This window comes from Salmo salar, chromosome 10, assembly GCF_965601325.2.
Source record: "Salmo salar chromosome 10, fSalSal1, whole genome shotgun sequence".
NCBI lineage: Eukaryota > Metazoa > Chordata > Actinopteri > Salmoniformes > Salmonidae > Salmo > Salmo salar.
Genome location: NC_138300.1, coordinates 50,907,049 through 50,934,328, shown reverse-complemented (window position 1 = coordinate 50,934,328; position 27,280 = coordinate 50,907,049).

The following is a 27,280-nucleotide window of genomic DNA, read 5'->3' as shown; positions in this document are numbered from 1 at the left end:
AAGGATAATGTAGGCCAGGGGTATTCAACTCTTACCCTATGAGGTACGGAGCCTGCTGGTTATCTGTTCTACCTGATAATTAATTGCATGCACTTGGTGTCCCAGGTCTAAATCAGTCCCTGATTAGAGGGGAACAATGAAAAAACGCAGTGGAACTGGCTTCGAGGTCCAGAGTTGAGTTTGAGGGATGTAGATTTTACCAACTGAATGGAATTAACAGTAAATTGACAGTTTAATATGTGTGTTTATTAGGTCTACTGACAGTCGATACTGATAGTGACTAATATTTAACATGATAGAAATAGGAAACTGAGAAAGTTGTGGTAGCCTATAATTTAGACATTAGACAGTGCCCATCCCTGCTAGTTAAAAGACTGTGCAATAAAAATCGATTTTAATACCATGGCATTTTTACTGTGGGAAAGTTGATATGCTTTAGTTTACTGCCGACTGGTCTCACATTTGTCTCCAACGATTTTAAGGTAAAATAGATTGAAAACAAGTGCCGTTTATATTTACAATTCCCTTATCCAAATGAATTACTAATTTACCTAGCTCTTATCAATAGCTCTTATCAAGTTGTAAATTACAGTGTATGGGGAATGGTGTTACATCTATCTGAAAAAATGTACTAGATGTTTTTTCCACTTGGAACCAGTAGGTTTGCTAGACCTTATTCATGGTTTTCTCGTGTGTAAAGGTGGTGGAATTATGAGGGAATTAAGTCAAGGTCAGTCTGGGGACACACCTCCACCACACCTTCATTTATTCCATCTCCACCCCAATTTAAAGCAGGTGAATAGCATGCTATTCTCATGCTTCAGTTCAAGGTCAGAATACGCATACAGAGAAACGTGTTTAAAAAGGGAATTACGTTCAATTTACTCACTCTTAACATGGTCCAGAGTTCCTCCCTTGGTGAATAAAAGGGTTTCAGCATGAAACATCCTTTATACACTCATACACTTCTATGTCAATATATCTTAGTTGTAATTTTTTTGTGGCCAAACAGGTAGCAATTGTGAAAACATGTAGCACTTGGTAGAGTTGCAGAGTTAATGGAAAATTATGCCATTGTTGATTAAATGCTTTTTTCATTAATTAGCCTATTTTCTCTTGAACCATAAGGTCTATCCACTAGAAATTCATTGACAATATGGACAGAGATATACATTTAATTTTATGAGATCTAAAAGGATTCCTTCTCTCTTTATCATTCCCGTTTCCATCTTCCTCTTCCTCGTCCTCCTCTTTGTAACGGGTGCGTGCTGGTGGCAGGGAAATCAGGTGCAGGACAACGAACTTGGTATAAACGGAGTTGTTTAATAAGTGCTCACAAAACTCAGAAAACCAAAATATACAAAATCATAAAAGTGGGTACAAAACCCGTCGCACACCAGAACATAACTTGCACATAACATACAATTAAACAATCACTGACAAGGACATTAGGGGAAACAGAGGGTTAAATACACAACGTGTACTTGATGAGATTGGAACCAGGGGTGATGGAAGACAAGACAAAACCAATGGAAAATGGATCAGCGATGGCTAGAAGGTCGGTGACGTCGACCGCCGAACACCGCCCGAATAACTTCTCTAGGGCCGGCGGGACGAAATCGTCCCTCCTACGTAACAGCCAGTGGAATCCTGTGGCGCGTTATTCAAATACCTTAGAAATGCTATTACTTCAATTTCTCAAACATATGACTATTTTACACCATTTTAAAGACAAGACTCTCGTTAATCTAACCACACTGTCCGATTTCAAAAAGGCTTTACAACGAAAGCAAAACATTAGATTATGTCAGCAGAGTACCCAGCCAGAAATATTCAGACACCCATTTTTCAAGCTAGCATATAATGTCACAAAAACCCAGAAGACAGCTAAATTCAGCACTAACCTTTGATGATCTTCATCAGATGACACACCTAGGACATTATGTTATACAATACATGCATGTTTTGTTCAATCAAGTTCATATTTATATCAAAAACCAGCTTTTTACATTAGCATGTGACGTTCAGAACTAGCATACTTCCGGTGAATTTACAAAAAATTTACTAAATTACTCACGATAAACGTTCACAAAAAGCATAACAATTATTTTAAGAATTATAGATACAGAACTCCTCTATGCACTCGATATGTCTGATTTTAAAATAACTTTTCGGTGAAAGCACATTTTGCAATATTCTGAGTAGATAGCCCGGCATCACAGGGCTAGCTATTTAGACACCCAGCAAGTTTAGCACTCACCAAAGTCAGATTTACTATAAGAAAAATGTTATTACCTTTGGTGTTCTTCGTCAGAATGCACTCCCAGGACTTCTACTTCAATAACAAATGTTGGTTTGGTACCAAATAATCCATAGTTATATCCAAACAGCGGCGTTTTGTTTGTGCGTTCAAGACACTATCCGAAAGGGTAAAGAAGGGTGACGAGCATGGCGCTTTTCGTGACAAAAATTTTCCATTACCGTACTTCGAAGCATGTCAACCGCTGTTTAAAATCAATTTTTATGCCATTTTTCTCGTAAAAAAGCGTTAATATTCCGACCGGGAATCTGCATTTAGGTAAACAGACGAAAGAAAATAAAGCACGGGGTCGACTCGGGCACGCGCCTAAGACCATTGTCCTCTGATCGGCCACTTGCCAAAAGCGTAAATGTGTTTCAGCCTGGGGCTGCCTCGATATCATTCAGCTTTTTCCCGGGTTCTGAGAGCCTATGGGAGCCGTAGGAAGTGTCACGTTACAGCAAAGATCCTCAGTCTTCAATAAAAAGAGCCAAGATGAACAACAACTTGTCAGACAGGCCACTTCCTGTACAGAATCTTCTCAGGTTTTTGCCTACCATATGAGTTCTGTTATACTCACAGACACCATTCAAACAGTTTTAGAAACTTTAGGGTGTTTTCTATCCAAAGCCAAAAATTATATGCATATTCTAGTTACTGGCCAGGAGTAGTAACCAGATTAAATCGGGTACGTTTTTTATCCGGCCGTGTCAATACTGCCCCCTACCCCCAACAGGATAAGGTGAGGGACCGACTTCGGCGGAAGTCGTGACAGTACTCCCTCCCCAACACCGACCTCAGGGATGACCCGGAGGGCAAGGCGCAGGGCGATCCAGATGGAGACGGTGGAACTCTCGCAGCATTGAAGGATCCAACACGTCCTCCACCAGAACCCAGCATCTCTCCTCCGGACCATACCCCTCCCAGTCCACGAGGTACTGAAGGCCCCTCGCCCGACGTCTTGAATCCAGTATGGAACAAACAGAGTACGCCGGGGCCCCCTCGATGTCCAGAGGGGGCGGAGGAACCTCCCACACCTCAGACTCCTGGAGTGGGCCAGCCACCACCGGCCTGAGGAGAGACACATGGAACGAGGGGTTAATAAGGTAATCAGGGGGAAGCTGTAACCTATAACAAACCTCGTTCACTCTCCTCAGGACTTTAAATGGCCCCACAAACCATGGACCCAGCTTCCGACAGGGCAGGCGGAGGGGCATGTTGTGTGAACACCTCACTGTGGTGACGGTCTGCACCAACTTCTTGGCGCAGCACTGCGCGCTGAAGGTGGACATGGGCGGCGTCCCAGGTTTCCTCCGCACGCCGGAACCAGTCGTCCACCACAGGAGCCTCAGTCTGACTCTGATGCCAAGGAGCCAGAACCGGCTGATACCCCAATACACACTGGAAGGGAGAGAGGTTAGTGGAGGAGTGGCGGAGCGAGTTCTCGGCCATCTCTGTCCAGAGCACGAACGCTGCCCACTCCCCCGGCCGGTCCTGGCAATAAGACCTCAGAAACCTACCCACATCCTGGTTAACTCTCTCCACCTGCCCGTTACTCTCGGGGTGAAAACCTGAGGTAAGGCTGACCGAGACCCCCAGACATTCCATGAATGCCCTCCAGACCCTCGACGTGGACTGGGACCCCGATCAGACACTATATCCTCAGGCATCCCGTAGTGCCGGAAGACGTGTGTAAACAGAGCCTCCGCAGTCTGTAGGGCCGTAGGGAGACCGGGCAAAGGGAGGAGATGACAGGACTTAGAAAAACGATCCACAACGACCAGGATCGTGGTGTTACCCTGTGAAGGAGGAAGATAGGTCAGGAAATCTACCAACAGGTGCGACCATGGCCGTTGTGGAACGGGTAAGGGTTGTAACTTACCTCTGGGCAGGTGCCTAGGAGCCTTACACTGGGCGCACACTGAGCAGGAGGAAACATAAACCCTCACATCCTTGGCCAAAGTGGGCCACTAGTACTTCCCACTAAGACAGCGCACCGTCCGACCGATCCCAGAATGACCAGAGGGTGAAGTGAGGGCAATAGATCAGCCGGTCGCGGACAGCAGACAGAACGTACAGACGCCCAGCGGGACACTGGAGGGGAGCGGGCTCTGCACGTAACGCCTGCTCAATGTCCGCATCCAGCTCGCACACTACCGGCACCACCAGGCAAGAGGTGGGGAGTATGGGAGTGGGATCCATGGGCCGCTCCTCTGTGTCATACAGCCGGGACAATGCATCTGCCTTAACGTTCTGGGAGCCTGGTCTGTAGGAAAGGGTAAACACAAAACGGGTGAAAAACATGGCCCACCTAACCTGGTGAGGGTTCAGTCTCCTCGCCTCCCAGATGTACTCCAGATTGCGGTGGTCAGTCCAGATGAGAAAAGGGTGTCTAGCCCCCTCAGCCAATGTCTCCATGCCTTCAAGGCCTTTACGGCAGCCAACAGCTCCCAGTCCCCCACATCATAGTTTTGCTCCGCCGGGCTGAGCTTCTTCGAGAAGAAGGCAAAGGGGCGGAGCTTCAGTGGCATACCCGAGCGCTGAGAGAGCACAGCTCCTATCCCAGCCTCGGATGCGTCCACCCCCACTATGAACGCCAAAGAGGGATCTGGATGGGCAAACACGGGAGCCGAGGTAAACAGAGCCCTCATGTGACTAAAAGCCCTGTCCGCCTCAGCTGACCACTGCAAGCGCAGCGGGCCCACCTTCAGCAGTGAGGTAATGGGAGCCGCTACCTGACCAAAACCCCGGATAAACCTCTGGTAGTAGTTGGCAAACCCTAAGAACCGCTGCACCTCCTTTACCGTGGTGGGAGTCGGCCAGTTACGCACAGTTGCAATGCGGTCACTCTCCATCTCCACCCCTGAAGTGGAAATGCGATAACCTAGGAAGGAGACGGACTGTTGGAAGAACAGGCATTTCTCAGCCTTGACGTACAGGTCATGCTCCATCAGGCAACCGAGCACTCTGCACACCAGGGACAAATGCTCAGCGCGTGTAGCGGAGTATATCAAAATGTCATCAATATAGACCACTACACCCAGCCCGTGCAGGTCCCTGAAAATCTCATCTACAAAGGCTTGGAAGACTGATGGCGCATTAATCAACCCGTACGGTATGACGAGGTGCTCATAGTGCCCAGAGGTACTACTGAAAGCCGTCTTCCACTCGTCTCCCTCTCGGATATGCACCAGGTTGTAAGCGCTCCTGAGATCTAGTTTGGTGAAGAAGCGCGCCCCGTGAATTGACTCGATCGCTGTGGCTATGAGCGGTAGCGGGTAACTATACCTCACAGTGATCTGATTCAAACCCCATTAGTCAATACACGGGTGCAGATCTCCCTCCTTCTTCTTCACAAAAAAGAAACTGAGGAGGCGGATGAAGTGGAGGACCGAATGTACCCCTGACGCAGGGATTTGGAGACATAGGTTTCCATAGCCTCCGTCTCCGCCTGTGAGAGGGGATACACGTGACTCCTGGGAAGTACAGCGTCTACCAGGAGATCTATCGCACAATCGCCCCGTCGATGAGGTGGTAATTGAGTCGCCTTCTTTTTACAGAAGGTGAGAGCCAAATCGGCATATTCAGGGGGAATGCGCACGGTGGAGACCTGGTCTGGACTCTCCACCATAGTAGCACCAACGGAAACCCCTAAACACCTACCTGAGCACTCTCGCGACCACCCCGTGAGAGCCCTCTGTGGCCAAGAAACAGTGGGGTTATGACAAGCTAACCAGGGTAGGCCCAGCACCACGGGAAACGCAGGAGAGTCAATAAGGAAGAGACTAATTCTCTCAGTATGACCCCCTGCGTCACCATGCACAAAGGCACGGTGACCTCCCTAATCAACCCTGACCCTAATGGTCGACTATCTAAGGCGTGAATGGGGAATGGCACATCCACAGGAATGATGGGGATCCCTAAACTATGAGCAAAAGCACTATCAATAAAATTCCCAGCCGCGCCTGAATCGCCGAGCGTCTTATGCTGGGAATGCCGGGAAAACTCAGGGAATGTGACAAACACAAACATCTGTGCAACAGAGGGCTCTGGGTAGGAATGGTGCCGGCTCACCTGGGGTGATGCCAGAGCGCCCTGCCTGCTGCCTCGACTCCCAGAGGAACCAACCCGGCACCGACCGGCAGTGTGACCTCTGCGGCCACAGATCGTGCACGAGCGGAAACCCCCTCCGGTCTCCCTGCGCACCGCCCCTCCTAGCTCCATGGGTATCGTAGAGGGGGTGCGGGAGGATGGAACCACCAGACCCCGCTCTGGACGTCCGCGACTAGCCAGCAGGTTGTCCAGCCGGATGGACAGGTCCACCAGCTGGTCAAACGTGAGGGTGGAGGCCAGGCTGCAGGCCAGCTCCCGACAGCCGTCCTCGCGCAGACTGCAGCGGTAATGGTCGATCAGGGCTATCCCGCGCCGGCAGCAAGGGTCCTAAACTCCAGGGCTCTCCCGGTGAGGCACGAGACGAGGGCGGACACCCTCTCACGGCCCGATGGAGCGGGTGGAAGGTGGCCAGATAGAGGTCTAATTGTAATAAGAACCCCTGGCAGTTCGCAGCCCCCCGCCGTACTCCTGGGGCAAGGAGAGACGGATCCCACTGGGTTTAGGCGGGAAAGGGATGCTCAAGAGAGACCCCGGTTGTGCTGATGGAGGCGCTGGAAGAACTCCCTGTCTCACCCAGCGGTCCATTGTCTGGACAACGCGATCCATGGCGGTACCAAGATGGTGAAGTAGTACTGCATGCTCTTGGACACGCTCCTCCACCTCAATGGCCGGGGTACCTTCTCCTGCTGACTCCATAGTTAGGGTCGGTGATTCTGTAACGCGTGCGTGCTGGTGGCAGGAAAATCAGGCGCAGGACAACGAACTTGGTATAAACGGAGTCATTTAATTAGTGCTCACAAAACTCTGAAAACCAAAATATACAAATAATAAAAGTGGGTACAAAACCCGTCGCACAGTAGAACATAACTTGCACATAACATACAATCAAATAATCACCGACAAGGACATGAGGGGAAACAGAGGCTTAAATACACAACATGTAATTGATGAGATTGGAACCAGGTGTGATGGAAGACAAGACAAAACCAATGGAAAATGAAAAATCGATCAGCGATGGCTAGAAGGTCGGTGACGTCGACCGCCGAACACCGCCCAAACAAGGTGAGGGACCGACTTCGACGGAAGTCGTGACACTCTTCCTCTTGAAAAAGAATGAGAGCAAAAGAAGAGAGAAAGATAGAGGAGAGAAAATTGTGAAACACATGGGCAAAGAAAATAGTATTATTTTATTTTAACAAGTTATTCAAGTATACATTTTCCTAAATGAACTGTAGTTTTGAAACTCTAGACAAAATTTCACACGACATGTGACTACATCACACCAAGATCCTGGAGATAATGGACTTGGAAATCTACAGGGATAATACAATATTAGCTGAGTTTCTAGCTTCAAGTTTCCACAACCATTGTCATACAAAACCCCACCATGTACTGTAACAGCTTGGATTTTCTTTACGTAAATGAAGCACAGTTGCTTTCATATACCTGTCATTCAGTGACCAAGTGTCCCTGTTAGCCTAGCTAGGTTATTAATCAGAGTTTGGGTCTATATGTTTATGTATTCATTTCATCTGCAGAAGGGGGATTAACTGATTAAAAGCGATAGATTTTCTGCCAGCCAAGCATAGGCAGCGTCAAAGCTAGCCTACAGTATGACAAATGGCTTTCACAGATATCTGAAGATAGGAGCCAATGAACGGATCAATGGTGGAATCAACAGGGTCATTCTAATTGAGGGCATTTCTAATACAGGTTCACCCCAACACTGACATGGAGGCTAGACCGTGACATATCGCATGGTAAATCTTATCTGGGAAAACCCTAAAGAACCTAGCCAACTTGGGCATCGACTTGTATACATTTAGAGTGCTACAGTGACAGTACAAACATCATACAGCTTTGCACAAGTCTGGGTTGCTGAATCGTACCTAGAGATCCAATCTGCCCTTGGCATCAATGTACTGCATAGTGTAGATGTCAAGTTGTTCTGGCCCCATGCTGGTGTGATACTACACCAGGCAATGTAATGGATTTGTCCGATTTCCATAATTGTCTAATGCATTGTATGTTTTCCATATAACTCATATGTATGCTTGGGGGAAACACTTTACAAAAGTATTTCTGATTGTGTTCTCATTGTTCTTAAAATTGCCTTGGGGTTGTACAAAAACAAGAACAATACTGTTTTACACCAAGGTCAATTGTAAGTTATTCCAACCACCTGGTTTGTCAAGAGGCATTTCCAATATTAAAATTACATTTCTAGACTGACAGGCAGAGGCAGCACGTTACGCTTTATCCCCTCACACCATCTAAAAAATGCTCAAGGTAAAAATGTATCTTGATCATCAACATACAGTATGTAATTTAAAAAAAAAAAGAATTATATACAAGAGATCAATCAGTGTTAATTTCTCCTGGGAAACTAGGGCTTCCGTGAGGGGCTGTGTTAACAAAATTGCAATTTGGCCTGCAGGAGATAGTGGAGAGAAAGCAAGACCAGACCTTCCCGAGCTCAGACCATGGACATGTTAGATAATCTAACAACACTATTTGTCATGTGGATAATGTCACACAGCTCAGTAAAACAAATGCATCAGCCAAAATAACATTAAACCAACACAAGAATGGATAGGGTGGATAAGGACCTACATGTAGTGCCCTAGATAGATAAATGCTGATGCACAAGGCTTTGGCTTGTAAACAACAAACAAAGAAACACGGAACCACCGTGCCTCATCCCGCCTGGGGGTTCAAGGGCTAAGATAACGAGAAGGGAGTGGTACTGCTGGTTAATGTAAAACATCCTCATTGTTAGCGATAAGATTTCTCCCTCTAAGCCATTAGCCATCCCACCAGAGGGTTAGCTGTGCATGTAATGAGGGCTGGAGAGGAGAGTAGAGAGCCATGCTCACTTCAGTCTTAGCATGTTACTGCTCATGTTTCAAGATCTGTTCAGGTGCAGATAACAGGACAGTATAATGGAGCTGTGCAGCCTAAGTTATATAGTCTATTAATCACATTGTTTAAGAGTAACAGCTTTACCCAGTCAAGTCCAAGCTGAATGTTTTCAACTGAAGGTTTAAAGGAAGAATTGCCAGCAATGTGTTCGTGTGTTGTACAAATGGAGTGCTATGTTATGTGACAGTTTCCTGCTAGCCAAAACAGGGCAGATTGCCAGTGGTGTCGGTAGGGAATGAGGGTCCATTAGAAATGCAGCATCAGTGTAACTTCTGGAGAAACAGTTAGAGGGAGCAGGACAGTGTTTTCCATCTGTATATCTCTCCTGGTTTCTCCACCCAACCCAAACCATCAGCAGATGACAGAAGACCGCAGAGAAAAAGACACAAATATGTGTGGAATGGCACAGTATAATATAATGAGTGTGTCAAGATGCCATACAGGACGAGAGAACTCACAGCGCACTGTCAGAGCAGCCAGAGACCAGCAACGTATGACACACATTTTGAAAGATGAATTAAACAGAGGTATATATCCTCTGGGGCTCCTGAGTGGCGCAGCGGTCTAAGGCACTGCATCTCAGTGCTAGAGATGTCACTACAGACCCTGGTTTGATTCCAGGCTGTATCACAACTGGCTGTGATTGGAATTCCCATAGGGCAACGCACAATTGGCCCAGCGACATCCTGGTTACGGTTTGGCCCGGGTAGGCCGTCATTTGTAAATTGTAACTGACTTGCCTAGATAAATAAAAATCAAGAGCCAAGCAGAAACATCACATACTTAGTGGTATTTACTTCTGGTATGAGATAACAGACATGGACTCAATGACTTTAGACCGTTTCTCCTCTCTGAAACATTTTGAGGACCACAATGGAAATAAATGACTGACTTTTTACTTTTGATCATTTGGACTTGATAGTAGTTTTCCACAAACGTAATAGTTTTATAGTTATCTTGTTCTATGAGAGAGGTAATCTCTGTGCATTCACATGGCTATGTACAATACTTTAAAATCATTACATAAAATCAGTCAATGAATCAATGCATAAGCTAAATCCATAGCTCTGTATCAATGATGAACTGAACAGGTATTTTCCTTTATTCTCTTTATGATCTGTGGACTGTAGCACAAAGTAAAACCCTGTCGAGTCAACCTTTCATTCACATCTGACAGGTGGTCTGAGTTAAGAAGTATGGTTCAGCCCTGTCTCCCGATGAAAGGAGAAAGTGAATTAGTACGCAGAAAGAGAGAAGGACCTAGGTTTATCTGTGACGCTCAGAAGAGCCGGGCTTAAAACCAATCGTCATGAAAGGTTATCTATTTTGGAGGAATAATGTACAGATACTCACACAGACGTCACGTTACCACTTCCCCCCGATTTTGGCTCATACTGTGCCTTGCTGAAACTCAGGACCACTGCTTTGCTAACATACGTGACCGCTCTTCTTGACGACGTTCCAACCGGTTGAGCCACCCAAAAGGTCCCAATTGGATGGTTCCAGCCACGACACCAAAGCTAGCCTTGTAGTAAACTAACAGTACGTTCCTTGCTCCGTTACACACACACTCCTGTTACAGCACATGCTCAATGCTATCTTGTGCTGTTCAACCTTATCGTCTTGCCTCTATAAACCACACATACTGTAAGCATTAAACATGCACACATGGACACACACGCATGCATTTGCTTGCACACACACGCACATGCACACACACACAGTCTTGTATAACTTACCTTGTGGGGACACACAATTCAGTCTCATTCAAAATCCTATTTTCCCTAACCCTAAACCTAACCTTAACCTTAACCATAAACCATAAACCTTACCTTAAACCCAAAACCTAACCCTAACCCTAGTTCTAATTCTAACACTAATTCTAACATTAACCATAAACCCCCTAGAAATAGCATTTGATCTTGTGGTAACTAACAAAATGTCCCCAGTTGGTCCAATTTTTGTTTGTTTACTATTCTTGTGGGGACTTCTGATCCCAACAAGCATAGTTAAACACATCCACACACACACAGTGCACACAAACACCAATTTCTTGGAGTCACTTCATCTCAACAGGGGAAAGTGCACAACATTAATAATCCCAGATCACAGGGCTGGCTGACTAACCCATAATGACGAGTTGTCTAATTCAACCTGGGTGTTTGTTGGGAAGATAGGAAATTGACCAGGCTCAAGGTGATCTGAAGTGGATGTAAACAAGGTGGTTGTTGATGAGGATTCAGAAGATCATAAGTCACTAACCCACTCCTTTTATACAAAACACTAGAGGTAGGTCATATTATAGAACGCATAATAACATATCAGGGATATCTGGGACCACAGAAGGCGCATAGCAAGTTATCTGAGAGGAACATGGAGTGGGCAGAGCACTGCAGCATCAGGGGCCTGAATCTGAAGTCATGACAACAGCTGCATACTCAGATATTCACAGAGAGACTCACTAAAGAGCGGGCGTCGAAAGAGAGAAAGAGGAAGAGAGAGAGAGAGCAAGAGAGAGAGAGACAGAGAGAGAGAGAGAGAAGGGGGAGAGAGAGAGAGAAAAAATAATAATTGTTGCATTTGTATTTATACGGGTCATAGATCGAGCCAGCTAGCGAGTGCTTGTGTGTGACTGTGAGTGAGTGTGCAGTTCAAAGGAGCCTCTCTCTATTTTGCCAGGGTGACAGTTGTCTAGGAGACAAAATGAAGGGGCTCCCAGGTCCTCTGTGCATTCTTCTCTTTGCTGGCTAATTACGCCCACCACCTCCTCTTAGAAACCGCTGCGCAATTAAAACTTTGAATAATGATTTTGCTGGGACTGGTGGTTTAACGACAGAGGATTGAAGAAGTAGTGGAACAGTGTGCGAGTGTTTAGTAGAACCTCCAGCCTATCCCTATGGACGGTTATTACACATTCGGCAATAGTTTGTTTGACACTCAGAAATAAATATATGCAGGTAACTGCACAAATAAAGGAAACACCAACATAAAGTGTCTTAATAGGGCGATAACGAGCCACCAGAACAGCTTCAATGCACCTTGGCATAGATTCTACAAGTGTCTGGAACTCTATTTTTATTTACCTTTATAACTAGGCAAGTCAGTTAAGAACAACTTCTTATTTTCAATGACAGCCTAGGAACAGTGGGTTAACTGCCTTGTTCAGGGGCAGAACAACAGATTTGTACCTTGTCAGCTCAGGGATTTGAACTTACAAACGTTCGGTTACTAGCCCAATGCTCTAACCAATAGGCTACCCTGCCGCCCCAAATGACACCATATTGAAGTGATGGGATGATGGGATGTTAATTGCTTAGGAATTTTTCACGGACCACACCTGCGTGGAAGCACCTGCTTTCAATATAGTTTGTATGCCTCATTTACTCAAGTCTTTTCTTTATTTTGGCATTTACCAATATACAGAACTAGTCAAAGTTTGGACACGCCTACTCATTTAAGGGTTTTTCTTTATTTTAAATATTTTCTGCATTGTAGACAGCCAAATTATGAAATAATACATATGGAATCATGTAGTAACCAAATAAGTATTTTGTATTTTTCAAGTTGGCATGAAGGATCGGGAGACAGACGCAGGAATGCGTAATATTTTTTTTTATTTAGCCCAAATTACGGCGTGCCGTGTAAAGGCACGGGGACGAAGACCAAACAGACACGTAACAAAAACACACGGTTGGAACCCAAACAAAAGAGTGAGGAGTACCTTGAATAAATAACACAAACACAATGATTAGCACATGAGACGAGACCCGTAATCATCTGTGCAATCCACAAGGGCACGAAAGCCCAAAACACACAGCACAGGAACTCACACGCACCAACGGTCAAAAACTCAGCAAAATAAGAAACAGCCTCTAACTGTCAACTGCGTTTATTTTCAGCAAACTTAACATGTATAAATACAGTTGAAGTCGGAAGTTTCCATACACTTTAGCCAAATACATTTAAACTCAGTTTTCACAATTCCTGACATTTAATCCTAGTAAAAATTCAGTTTTAGGTTAGTTAGGATCCACTTTATTTGAACAATGTGAAATGTCAGAATAATAGTAGAGCGAATGATTTATTTCAGCTTTTATTTCTTTCATCAAATTCCCAGTTGGTCAGAAGTTTACATACACTCAATTAGTATTTGGTGGAATTGCCTTTAAATTGTTTAACTTGGGTCAAACATTTCAGGTAGCCTATTACAAGCTTCCCACAATAAGTTGGGTGAATTTTGGCCCATTCCTCCTGACAGAGGAGGTGTAAGTCAGGTTTGTCAGGTTAGTCAGTCAGGTTTGTAGGCCTCCTTGCACGCACACACTCTTTCAGCTCTACCCACAAATTTTCTATGGGATTGAGGTCAGGGCTTTGTGATGGCCACTTCAATACCTTGACTTTGTTGCCCTTAAACCATTTTCCAGAACTTTGGAAGTATGCTTGGGGTCATTGTTCATTTGGAAGACCCATTTGCGACCATGATTTAACTTCCTGACTGATGTCTTGAGATGTTGCTTCAATATATCTACATAATTTTCCTCCTCATGATGCCATCTATTTTGTGAAGTGCACCAGTCCCTCCTGCAGCAAAGCACCCCCACAACATGATGCTGCCACCCCTGTGCTTCACGGTTGGGATGGTGTTCTTCGGCTTGCAAGCTTCCCCTTTTTCCTCCAAACAGAACGATGGTCATTATGGCCAAACAGTTATATTTTTGTTTCATCAGACCAGGGGACATTTCTCCAAAAAGTACGATCTATGTCCCCATGGGCAGTTGCAAACCGTAGTCTAGCTTTTTTATGGCAGTTTTGGAGAAGTAGCTTCTTCCTTGCTGAGTGGCCTTTCAGGTTATGTCGATATAGGACTCGTTTCACTGTGGATATAGATACTTTTGTACCTGTTTCCTCCAGCCTCTTCACAAAGTCCTTTGCTGTTGTTCTGGGATTGATTTGCACTTTTTGCACCAAAGTACATTCATCTCTAGGAGACAGTATGTGTCTCCTTCATGAGCGGTATGATGGCTGCGTGGTCCCATGGTGTTTATACTTGCGTGCTATTGTTTGTACAGATGAACGTGGTACCTTCAGGCGTTTGGAAATTGCTCCCAAGGATGAACCAGACTTGTGGAGGTCTACAATTATTTTCTGAGGTCTTGGCTGATTTCTTTTGATTTTCCCATGATGTCAAGCAAAGAGGCACTGAGTTTGAAGGTAGGCTGTGAAACACATCCACAGGTACACCTCCAATTGACTCAAATGATGTCAATTAGACTATCAGAAGCTTCTAAAGCCTTGACATAATTTTCTGGAATTTTCCAAGCTGTTTAAAGGCACAGTCAACTTAGTCTATGTAAACCTCTGACCCACTGGAATTGTGATACAGTGAATTATATGTGAAATAATCTGTCTGTCAACAATTGTTGGAAAAATTACTTGTGCCATGCATAAAGTAGATGTCCTAACCGACTTGCCAAAACTATAGTTTGTTAACAAGACATTTGTGAAGTGGTTGAAAAACAAGTTTTAATGACCCCAACCTAAGTGTATTTAAACTTCCAACTTCAACTGTATTTGTATGAACATAACAAGACTCAACAACTGAGACATAAACTGAACAAGTTCCACAGACATGTGACTAACAGAAATGGAATAATGTGTTCCTGAACAATGGGGGGTCAAAATCAAAAGTAACAATCAGTTTCTGGTGTGGCCACCAGCTGCATTAAGTACTGCAGTGCATCTCCTCCTCATGGACTGCACCAGATTTGCCAGTTCTTGCTGTGAGATGTAACCCCACTCTTCCACCAAGGCACCTGCAAGTTAACGGACATTTCTGGGGGGAATGGCCCTAGCCCTCACCCTCCGATCCAACAGGTCCCAGACGTGCTCAATGGGATTGAGATCCGGGCTCTTCGCTGGCCATGGCAGAACACTGACATTCCTGTCTTGCAGGAAATCTTGCACAAAATGAGCAGAATGGCTGGTGGCATTGTCATGCTGGAGGGTCATGTCAGGATGATCCTGCAGGAAGGGTACCACATGAGGGAGGTGGATGTCTTCCCTGTTGCGCACAGTGTTGAGATTGCCTGCAATGACAGCACGCTCAGTCCGATGATGCTGTGACACACCGCCCCAGACCATGACGGAGTCTCCACCTCCAAGTTGATCCCGCTCCAGAGTACAGGCCTCAGTGTAATGCTCATTCCTTCGATGATAAATGCAAATCCGACCATCACCCCTGGTGAGACAAAACCGCGACTCGTCAGAGAAAAGCTATTTTTGTTAGTCCTGTCTGCTCCAGCGACAGTGGATTTGTGCCAATAGGCGACATTGTTGCTGGTGTTGTCTGGTGAGGACCTGCCTTACAACAGGCCTACAAGCCCTCAGTCCAACCTCTCTCAGCCTATTGCAGACAGTCTGAGCGCAGATGGAGGGATTGTGCGTTCCTGCTGTAACTCGGGCAGTTGTTGTTGCCATCTTGTACCTGTCCCGGCAGGATGTGATGTTCGGATGTACCGATCCTGTGCAGGTGTTGTTACACGTGGTCTGCCACTGCGAGGACAATCAGCTGTCCGTCCTGTCTCCCTGTAGCACTGTCTTAGGCGTTTCACAGTACGGACATTACAATTTATTGCCCTGGCCACATCTGCAGTCCTCATGCCTCCATGCAGCATGCCTAAGGCACGTTCACGCAGATGAGCAGGGACCCTGGGCATCTTTCTTTTGGTGTTTTTCAGAGTCAGTAGAAAGGCCTCTTTAATGTCCTAAGTTTTCATAACTGTGACCTTAATTGCCTACTGTCTGTAAGCTGTTAGTGTCTTAACGACCTTTCCACAGGTGCATGTTCATTAATTGTTTATGGTTCATTGAACAAGCATGGGAAACAGTGTTTAAACCCTTTACAATGAAGATCTGTGAAGTTATTTGGATTTTTACAAATTATCTTTGAAAGACAGGGTCATGAAAAAGGGACGTTTCTTTTTTTGCTGAGTTTAGTAACAATATTTGACAGGACACTAGTAAACCAAGGGCGCATATATACAATTACCAATCAGTGGGAATAGGGGACAGGTGTGCGTAATGAATGTTCCGGAGGAATCCGTGACAGTATTTTAGATTCTTCAAAGTAGACATCCTTTTCCTTGATGACAGCTTTGCACACGTTTGGCATTCTCTCAACCAGCTTCACCTGGAATGCTTTTTAAACAGTCTTGATGGAGCCTTCATATGCTGAGAACTTGTTGGCTGCTTTCCCTTAACTCTGTGGTCCAACTCATCCCAAACTATATACATTTTGTTGAGGTCGGGTGATTGTGGAAGCTAGGTCATCTGAATCATCACTCCATCACTCTCCTTCTTGGTCAAATAGTGCATACACAGCCTGGAGGTGTGTTGGGTCATTGTCCTGTTGAAAACAAATTATAGTCCCACTAAGCGCAAACCAGATGGGATGGTGTATCGCTGCAGGATGCTGTGGTAGCGATGCTGGTTAAGCGTGCCTTGAATTCTAAATAAATCACTGACGGTGTCATCAGCAAAGCACCCCCAGACCATCACACTACTCCGCGTCTCAGAAAGACACGGGGGTTGGAACCAAAATTCTCAAATTTGGGTTCATCAGACCAAATGACAGATTTCCACCAGCCAAATGTCCATTGCTCGTGTTTCTTGGCCCAAGCAAGTCTCTTCTTATTATTGGTGTCCTTTAATAGTGGTTTCTTTGCAGGAATTTGACCATGAAGGCCTGATTCACACAGTCTCCTCTGAACAGTTGATGTTGAGATGTGTCTGTTACTTGAACTATGTGAAGCATTTATTTGGTCTGCAATTTCTGAGGCTGGTCACTCTAAAGAGCTTATCCTCTGCAGCAGAGGTAACTCTGGGTCTTCCTTTCCTGTGGCGGCCCTCATGACAGACAGTTTCATCATAGCGCTTGATGGTTTTTACGACTCCACAGGTGGGGGTTGTGCTTACAGCCCAACACCGTGCAGGACGTTTGGCATTTGCCAGAGAACACCAAGATTGGCAAATTCGCCACTGGCGCCCTGTGCTCTTCACAGATGAAAGCAGGTTCACACTGAGCACGTGACAGACGTGACAGAGTCTGGAGACGCCGTGGAGAACGTTCTGCTGCCTGCAACATCCTCCAGCATGACCGGTTTGGCGGTGGGTCAGTCATGGTGTGGGGTGGCATTTCCTTGGGGGGCCGCACAGCCCTCCATGTGCTCGCCAGAGGTAGCCTGACTGCCATTAGGTACCGAGATGAGATCCTCAGACCCCTTGTGAGACCATATGCTGGTGCGGTTGGCCCAGGGTTCCTCCTAATGCAAGACAATGCTAGACCTCATGTGGCTGGAGTGTGTCAGCAGTTCCTGCAAGAGGAAGGCATTGATGCTATGGACTGGCCCGACCGTTCCCCAGACCTGAATCCAATTGAGCACATCTGGGACATCATGTCTCGCTCCATCCACCAACGTCACGTTGCACCACAGACTGGCCAGGAGTTGGCGGATGCTTTAGTCCAGGTCTGGGAGGAGATCCCTCAGGAAACCCTCCGCCACCTCATCAGGAGCATGCCCAGGCATTGTAGGGAGGTCATACAGGCACGTGGAGGCCACACACACTACTGAGCCTCATTTTGACTTGTTTTAAGGACATTACATCAAAGTTGGATCAGCCTGTAGTGTGGTTTTCCACTTTAATTTTGAGTGTGACTCCAAATCCAGACCTCCATGGGTTGATAAATTGGATTTCCATTGATTATTTTTGTGTGATTTTGTTGTCAGCACATTCAACTATGTAAAGAAAAAAGTATTTCATAAGATTATTTATTTAATTCAGATCTAGGATGTGTTGTTTAAGTGTTCCCTTTATTTTTTTGAGCAGTATATATATTTTGATTTGTTTAACACTTTTTTGGTTACTACATGATTCCCTACGTGTTATTACGTAGTTTTGAAGTCTTCACTATTATTCTACAATGTAGAAAATAGTAAAAAAAAAATGGAATGAGTAGGTGTGTCCAAACTTTTGACTGGTGCTGTATCCTGAACCAAAATATAAACGCGACATGCAACAATTTCTTAGATTTGACTGAGTTACAGTTCATAAAAGAAAATCAGTGAATTAAAATAAATTCATTAGGCCATAATCTATGGATTTCACAAGACTGGGAATACAGATACGCATCTGTTGGTCACAAATACCTTAAAAAAACAGGTTGGGTACGTGGATCAGTAAACCAGTCAGAATCTGGTGGGACCACCATTTACCTCATGAGGCGCGACGCATCTCCTTCTCATAGAGTTGATTAGGCTCGTGGAATCTTGTCCAACTCCTCATTAATTAATGGCGGTGCGACGTTTCTGGATATTGGCAGGAACTGGAACACGCTGAGTACATGTTGATCCAGAGCATCCCAAACATGCTCAATGTGTAACATGTCTGGTGAGTAGTTCAGGCCATGGAAGAACTGGGACATTTTCACCTTCCAAGAATTATGTACAGATCCTTGCGACATGGGGCCGTGTGTTATCATTCTGAAACGTGAGGTGATGGCGGCAGATGAACGGCGTGACAATGGGCCTCAGGATCTCGTCATGGTATCTCTGTGCATTGAAATTGCCATCGATAAAATGCAATTGTGTTTGTTGTCCGTAGCCTATGCCTGCCCATACCATAACACCACCGCCACTATGGGGCACTCTGTTCACAACGTTGACATCAGCAAACCGCTCTCCCACACGACACCATACACATGGTCTGCGGTTGTGAGGCCGGTTGGACGTACTGCCAAATTGTCTAGAGCGACGTTGGAGGCTTATGGTCGAGAAATGAACATTACACTCTCTGGCAACAGCTCTGGTGGACATTCCTGTAGTCAGCATGCCAATTGAACGCTCCCTCAAAACTTGAGACATCTGTGGCAAAACTGCACATTTTAGAGTGGTCTTTTATTGTCCCGAGAACAAGGTGTACTTGTTTAATGATGCTGTTTAATCAGGTTCTTGATATGCCACACCTGTCAGGTGAATGGATTATCTTGGCAAAGGATAAATGCTCATCAACAGGAATGTAAAGACATTTGTGCACCAAATCTGAGAGAAATAAGCTTTTGTGAGTATGGAACATTTTTGGAATGTTTTATTTCAGCTCAGAAAACATGGGACCAACACTTTACATGTTGTGTTTATATTTTTTCCCAATGTATATAAACACACACACACACACACACATATATATATATATATATATATATATATATATATATATATATATATATATATATATATATATATATATATATATATATATATATATATATATACTGTATAGAGAAAGAGAGCGAGAGAGAAAGACTGATGTCGACATGCACACACAAAGAAAAGCAACACGCACACACGCACACGTACGCACTTCTGAAGAGAATTTTCCAAAATATACACTGTGTGCACAATTATTAGGCAAGTTGTATGTTTGAGGATTAATTTTATTATTGAACAACTACAGCGCTCTCGGTCAATCCAAAATGTTAATAAACCTCAAACCTGAATATTTAAGAAAGTGGCTTTCTTTTGAGAATATCTATGTGTGCACAATTATTGGGCAACTATTAGTGTGCAGAATTATTATGCAACTAAATAAAAAATGAAAAGTTCCCCATCTCACTTGTTTATTTTCATCTGATAAAGTGAGAATAATTAACAAACAACTCAAAATGTATAAATAAACCTTTCTGACATTTAAAAAAAAAGAAATCTGTGACCAATACAGCCACCCTTCTTTTCAATAACAGTCATAAGCCTTCCATCCATGGAGTCTGTCAGTTTCTTGATCTGTTGACCATCAACTTTTTGTGCAGCAGCAACCACAGCCTCCCAGACACTGGTCAGAGAGGTGTACTGTTTTCCTTCACCGTAAATCCTCCGTTTAACAAGGGACCACAAGTTCTCAATAGGGTTTAGGTCAGGTGAGGAAGGGGGCCATGTCATTATTCTTTCATCTTTAAGGCCTTTACTGGCTAGCCACGCAGTGGAGTACTTCGATGCATGCGATGGAGCATTGTCCTGCATAAAAATCATGGTCTTCTTGAAAGATGCAGACTTTTTCCTGTACCACTGCTTGAAGAAAGTATCTTCTAAAAACTGGCAATAGGTTTGGGAGTTGAGTTTGAGTCCATCTTCAACCCGAAAAGGTCCAACTAGCTCATCTTTAATAATACCACCCCATACCAGGACCCCACCTCCACCTTGCTGGCGTCTGAGTCGAAGTGGAGCTCTGTGCCCGTTACTGATCCAGCCACGGGCCCATCCATCTGGTACGTCAAGAGTCACTCTCATCTCATCAGTCCATAAAACCTTTGAAAAATCTGTCTTCAGATATTTCTTGGCCCAGTCTTGACGTTTCAACTTATGTGTCTTGTTCAGTGGTGGTCGGGTTTCAGCCTTCCTTACCTTGGCCATGTCTTTGAGCACTGAACACCTTGTACTTCTGGGCACTCCAGGTATGTTGCAGTTCTGGAATATGACAGCACTGGAGGATAATGGGTTCCTGGTAGCTTCACGTTTGATTCTTCTCAAATCTTTGGCAGTTAATTTGCGTCTTTTTTTCTCAACACGGTTCTTGCGACCCTGTTGACTATTTGCAACAAAAAGTTTGATGGTTCTGTGATCACGCCCCAATATCTTAGCAATTTCAAGAGTGCTGCATTCCTCTGAAATACTTCTTACAATTTTGGTCAGTTAAATCTCTTTTTTGGCCCATTTTGCCTGAGGAAAAGAAGCTGCCTAATAATTATACACACCTTGATATAGGGTGTTGATCTCCTTAGGCCACACCCTCCCTCATTACACAAATACACATCACCTGATATGCTTAAATCCAATAAGCATTCCAGTTTATACAGCTTGGAGTTGGGAAATATGCATAATAATGATGATATGGTCAAAATACTGACTTGCCTAATAATTGTGCACACAGTGTATATCATATCTGTTTCTCTGCTTTTTTCTCACCTCGAATTACACGGCAAACAGAGTTCTCAGCAGTTAATGCTTTAGCCTCTTCAGGATTCAGCAAAGAGAATACTAAACACACTGTAAGAGAGAAAACAGACACCTTTTAAAGGTCAAATACTGATAGCCATCGTCTTGTTCATGACCGGCAAATCTCATCTCCAAATGGAGAGTAAATATAACATGAACTATTAATAGAATTGTCTGAGAGGAAATTGCATCATTGACCCTTAAAGCAGCAGGCAATTTACAGTAAAGGACCATTTCAATATGTATTTAACCCTTGGTTTCCCTAAGGGAGGCTCTTTGGAAATGGGATGCATGTATTATTCATATTCATAGACGAAATGAGTCTCCTTATGAGCTGTGCACATAGTGTGAATTCCACCAGGTCTGAAGCAGTGATGGTTTAAAATGAGCAGGAAGCAGCTGGAACTGAACAGATTAACTGGTGTTTTTCAATTTCTGTCTTTTTCATCCTCTTTTATAAGGTTTTGATCTGCTCCTGCTATTTACTTGTCCTGCTGATATTACATTTTTACTGCCTTTTTTTATTTTCGACGTTTGCTTTAACTGTTGTGTTTCGCCCACTGTGCTCTATTTCAGTAAAGCATCCTTGGGTTTGAGAAAGGCACTGTATAAATATAGCTACTGTATAAAACATGTTTTTCCCCATAGGCGTGTCTGCAGTCAGGGAATGATAAAGCCAAGTGTTCTGTGACTGACTGTCTCAGAAGAGGGAGAGGTAAGGAGAGGTGGTAGAGTTAGCCGGGCACACCGGGGTGAAAGAGAGAAGCCCTTCAGATAAAAGAGTGTCTCTAAAGCAGGGATTTACCTAGCCTGTGTCTGCCGGCCCCGATCCACATTCAGATGTAAACATGACACCAAGGTGAGGCCTATGGATCAGCTGCACCTCCTCAGGATCCTCTAAATCTGTACTGTCACTTATCCACTTCCAGACAAAGGGAGAGAGAGAGAGAGTGAGAGAGAATGGAGGAGGGAGGGAGGGAGGGAGGGAGGGAGGGAGGGAGGGAGGGAGGGAGGGAGGGAGGGAGGGAGGGAGGGAGGGAGGGAGGGAGGGAGGGAGGGAGGGAGGGAGAAGGAGAGATGGGTAGAGGAGGGAAAAAGAGAGACTCAGAGACAGAAAGAGGGGGATGATGAAAGGGGGGATAAAAGAGAGGATAATTAAGGATGAAGAATTGGGAGAAAGAGAGGAGAACGCAGAGCAAAGGAAAGAGAAAGATAGACTAACATCATTATCACTGTGACACAGAGAGTCTGTCATGAAATGCTTGGTCAAATAAACTTAGCATAAAATAATGTTTCTATACTCTTATTCTGTTTAACTGCTTTCTTTCATGCAATATTCATGAGATTTATGAATCATTGAACACAGATCTATGAACAAAGTTTCCCAGCTTTAACTCCCCAGTGTGTTCAGCCTCTCCCCATTGAAGAGAAACTCTCTGGGGTGACAGTTTCTAAAACTTATCCTGTCATTTGGTCCCTGCAAAACCACTTAAAATGGCCACTCAGGGATTCTGGATTCCAAAGGGATTCATACTACAGAGGTAATTAACAATTATCATGATCAAGGAGTTTTTCCCTGACCACCAGGGACCGAACCAGGAAACCTCTTGGCCCTAGAAATAAGATAACCAGGTTTGCTACAAGCTATAACTATAGGGCTTTTAACGTTATTCCTTGTCAGATAATGGGCTCAGGAAAAACTCCTGGCACCCAGTTATGATATCTGACTACAATACTACTTGTCAGTTGTACCAATGTCGCTGCTGTATGTCCCGTAACAGATGAAAATAAAACAATTATTATACTAACAATTCTATGCAAATCTGTAAATTCCCTCCTGAAACAACCTTTGGAAATTGGCAATAGAAATTCCTATTTTCACAACTTCAAATTTTATACGCAAAACCACTTAACCAACATCTTTAATTCCTCAGTGAGTCAGTGGAATTACAGCTCGTTAATGTCAGTTTCCACTAGATAGCACAGCCACAAATTCTAAATTGTCTAAATCATAAAGATTCATGAAAACAAAAATTTGCTTTTTGTTCTTATTTAAGGTTAGGGTTAGGCATACGGTTAGCAGTGTGGTTAAGGTTAGGGTTAGGTTAAGGTTAGGTTTAAATCTGATTTAAAGAAGATAAATTGTAGAAATATGGTTTATGACTTTGGGCTCTGATAACTATTACGACCATTGATGACGGAAGTCATTTGTAGATGTACGTTATTATCAGGACAGACCAACTCACTTCATAACTCAATTACAATTTAGCAGCCTAACGTTATACTGGATAAGCTGCATGTGGAAGACGTGTCTCTCCGGTAAAATGTGTTGGGATAAAGTTCAGAGATGAACTATCAGACAGACAAATCAGACAGAGAAATCTGATGGAGAAATAAGACAGAGAAATCAAACAGAGAAATCAGACAGGGGAATCAGACAGAGAAATCAGACATCAAAGGACATAGGGCTCTGCCGAGTCGAGAGGACACCAGGGAGAAATGTTTTGAACTCTGCCAGATTGTCTGTCTATTTCTATCTAACAGCATAAGCTTGTCACTACAGTATAGCTGTAACAAAATACATGATTTAGTTTCTGGGTGGATGCATTTATCCAATGTGACAGTTTCGTGCTTTATCCATTCCATACAGGGGGACATCTGGTGAGGTTACCACAGGTTAAGAGCTCTCACTCTGGGCCACTCTGCTCCAGACCTCCTGGGACCTGAACCAGAAACCTCCTGATTACACATACAGCATGTCTCTCAGGTCCAGGTCACACTCTGCTGCCCACTTCAATTAAATCCTCTGCACACTGAAGAGGCTCGGAGCACTTGTACTAACCAGTCATAGAGAGAGAGTAAGATTGGGAGCCAAGTTGCCACCTCTGAGAACTCAATTCCTCCATTTAACATCAGAATGTGGATTTTATTTCTATCGGTTGGGTTTATGAGTTTAATCTACAATTCTGTGGACTCTTAATAGTCAATAGTGCCAGGAGGCACTCCCATGACTGTGATGTGATTATATTATGGTGTCTAAGAGCACCACAACTGTTTTTGATTGAAACCACAATGGCTCTATGTACACTCCCTCCCCTTCCGCCATTCTTTCCCATAGCTTAGAGTGTACACTCCGTCCCTCATACCAAGGATCATTTTACATTTTTTGATTTTGAAATGTAATACCCCTTGAAGTATTCAAAAAAGTATATCCAAAAATGATTTGATGAAAATGTTTATTTGGTCTTACTGCTATTAGCCCATACAAACACAAGTTTGTTCTGAAGTGTCTGTCCTATATCTGAGAGATAAAACAAAGATCAGGAAACATTTGTTATTTATTTACATGTATTTAACCTCTTTTTTTGGCACTAAACAATCTCCGTATATACTTCCATACATTTTTTCAACTAGTACCGGGAACCTTCAAAAGAGTCTTGTGAGGCCTGTGGGCGTCCTAGAACAAAACATGTTCGTGTTCGTGAGAGTCTCACCTTTCTACAGAGGGGTCATATTAATGTGTAGCCCAAACTGTTCTGACTCAACAGATAGAAGTTGGCAAATCGAATGTACCGACTTCAGACGAGTCCCAAGACGCTCGTGGGGGTCGTAGAGCAAAATGGAGAACACCATTGTGTTCGTAAGAGTCTCATCTTGCCATATAGGGGTGACATAATAGTTAATATGCTACAGACGTTTTTTTGAGAAGACCGATTTTCGGGATGTCTCGTGGTCTGACAAACACCACTTTAGCTCTGTCACCTTTCACCGCAGATGCGGAAGTGTGACATAGAAGGATGCGGTGGATTGAGATGCATCTAAATGCAAAAACCCCCTGATATTTCTAAGTTAAACAGAGATTTTTATGGGGATTTTTTTATTATGCTAATTAGATTTACATGGGGCGCAGACATCGACCTTAGTGGGTTAATGTCCTGAAAAGGTAGAAAATAGATAACTTTTTTAAATGTATTTAAATGCTATTTTAACCTGAAGGTTTAGGTTTAGGGTTTAGGGTTTAGGATTTAGGGTTTAGGTTTAGGGTTAGTTTTAGGGTTAGAGTTAGGGTTAGTGGTTCGGGACAATAGGATTTTTAATGGTGAAAAAAATGTACACTCCAAAAAGTCCTGAAATTTCACAAAAACACAGCTATGTGTGTAAGATTAGGTGCCCTTGTTCACCTAACCTTTGTAACTTCTTCCTGAAATACAAACAGGGATCTCAGAGCTCTCTCGCTCCTTCCCTTTCCCTTCCCCTTTCTTCCATTCTTCTCTAAGCCTCCCCTTGTTGTGAACCCTGCCAGTGTAGGAAGGGGGTCATGACATAATATAAACACCACCAACCTTTGCTCTGCTCAGGTTCCTGCAGATCTGGACCTGATATCAGAGAGCATGCTAAATGCCATGACACCCATAGCCTTCCTGATGTAATCCATGCTACAACAATATTGACATACTCTGAGGCAAGGAGATATCGTTGTTGACATTTCATCATCTTGGCAGGCAGAACGCCATCACCGTGCCATGGGTGTATTCAGCTAACGTTCTTCAACAATCAGCACTACTATTACTGTATCTGACCTTAATATGTGGCATAATAACATAAACAAATTATTTATCAAATGCCATCAGATTAGTCACCAATTAATGTTTAAGTGGGAGTCTTAACTGATAAAGATTTGAGCAGCCAAGCAAATTGCTGTAATTAGGAATCATTAACACTGTGGTAGTTAAAAACGCAGTTTTGTTATTTTTGTTAAACTACTTGAACTGTATAATACATCAAATATTATAAGAAGTAATACAACAATTAAAAGCAGAAGTGACCTCTTGAATATGTTTTAATCTGTGCCTCTCTGACTAGAGTATAGAGCACATTACAGAACCCATATCTACCCAGTGCTACCCAGTGCTGCCCAGTGACACCCAGTGCTACCGGCACCGTGCTACCCAGTGCACCCAGGCACGTGATACACAGTGATACAGAGTGATACTAGATGCTCGAGCTAAAGCTCTGACACAGGAACTGCTGTGTAGGGATTCTGCTTGAGCCTGCTGTATGTACTCATTGTGATGTATTATTTATTAACCTTTATTTAACTAGGCAAGTCAGTTAAGATTAAATTCTTATTTACAATGACAGCCTACTGCAGCCAAACCCTAACTTGGATGACACTGGGCCAATTGTACGCTGCCCAATGGTACTCCCAATCACGGCCGGTTGTGATACAGCCTGGACTCGAACCAGGGTCTGTAGTGACGCCTCTAGAATTGAGATGCAGTGCCTTAGACCGCTGCTCCACTCGGGAGCCCATAAATGTATGGATGCAGAAAAAATACAAACCAATTGTACAACCCAGAAGTCAGTAGCTCAAATACACAATGTTTAAAAGGGGTTAGAATTCCAAAAGGCACTGGCGTTATGGTGGGGCTCATTAGGTTAAGGTGGGAGTTCGTTTCTTAGAATCTATTTACAGTATATGCAACCCTCTGAGGTATGGCCTCCATCCTCTTCCTCAAAGGTCATCCTCATTAGAACATGGACTTCAGAGATGTGCTTCCCCTCGCTGGGGTAATTTAACCTGTCAGAGAGGCTGTCTCTGATGTGTTAAAACTGTACACACTTACGTTACCTTCAGCCTCCAGGAATGTGGTCAATGTTAAAACACTAAATCTCTCTTTATTCTTATTGGGCAACTATATGTTAAAAACAGTGGCGTGATAGAGTATTAAACATGACAGTAGGTCTCCATTAAGGCTCTACAGAGCTCTGTCAGAAAAGTTAAGAGGCAGCGGAACATTCAGCACATGAAATGGAACCCTAATTAGATTGAATAATGTTCCATTAGAATATTGGCCAAATTAATGTGATGTCATGCGCGTCAAATGTGAGATGAGAAGAA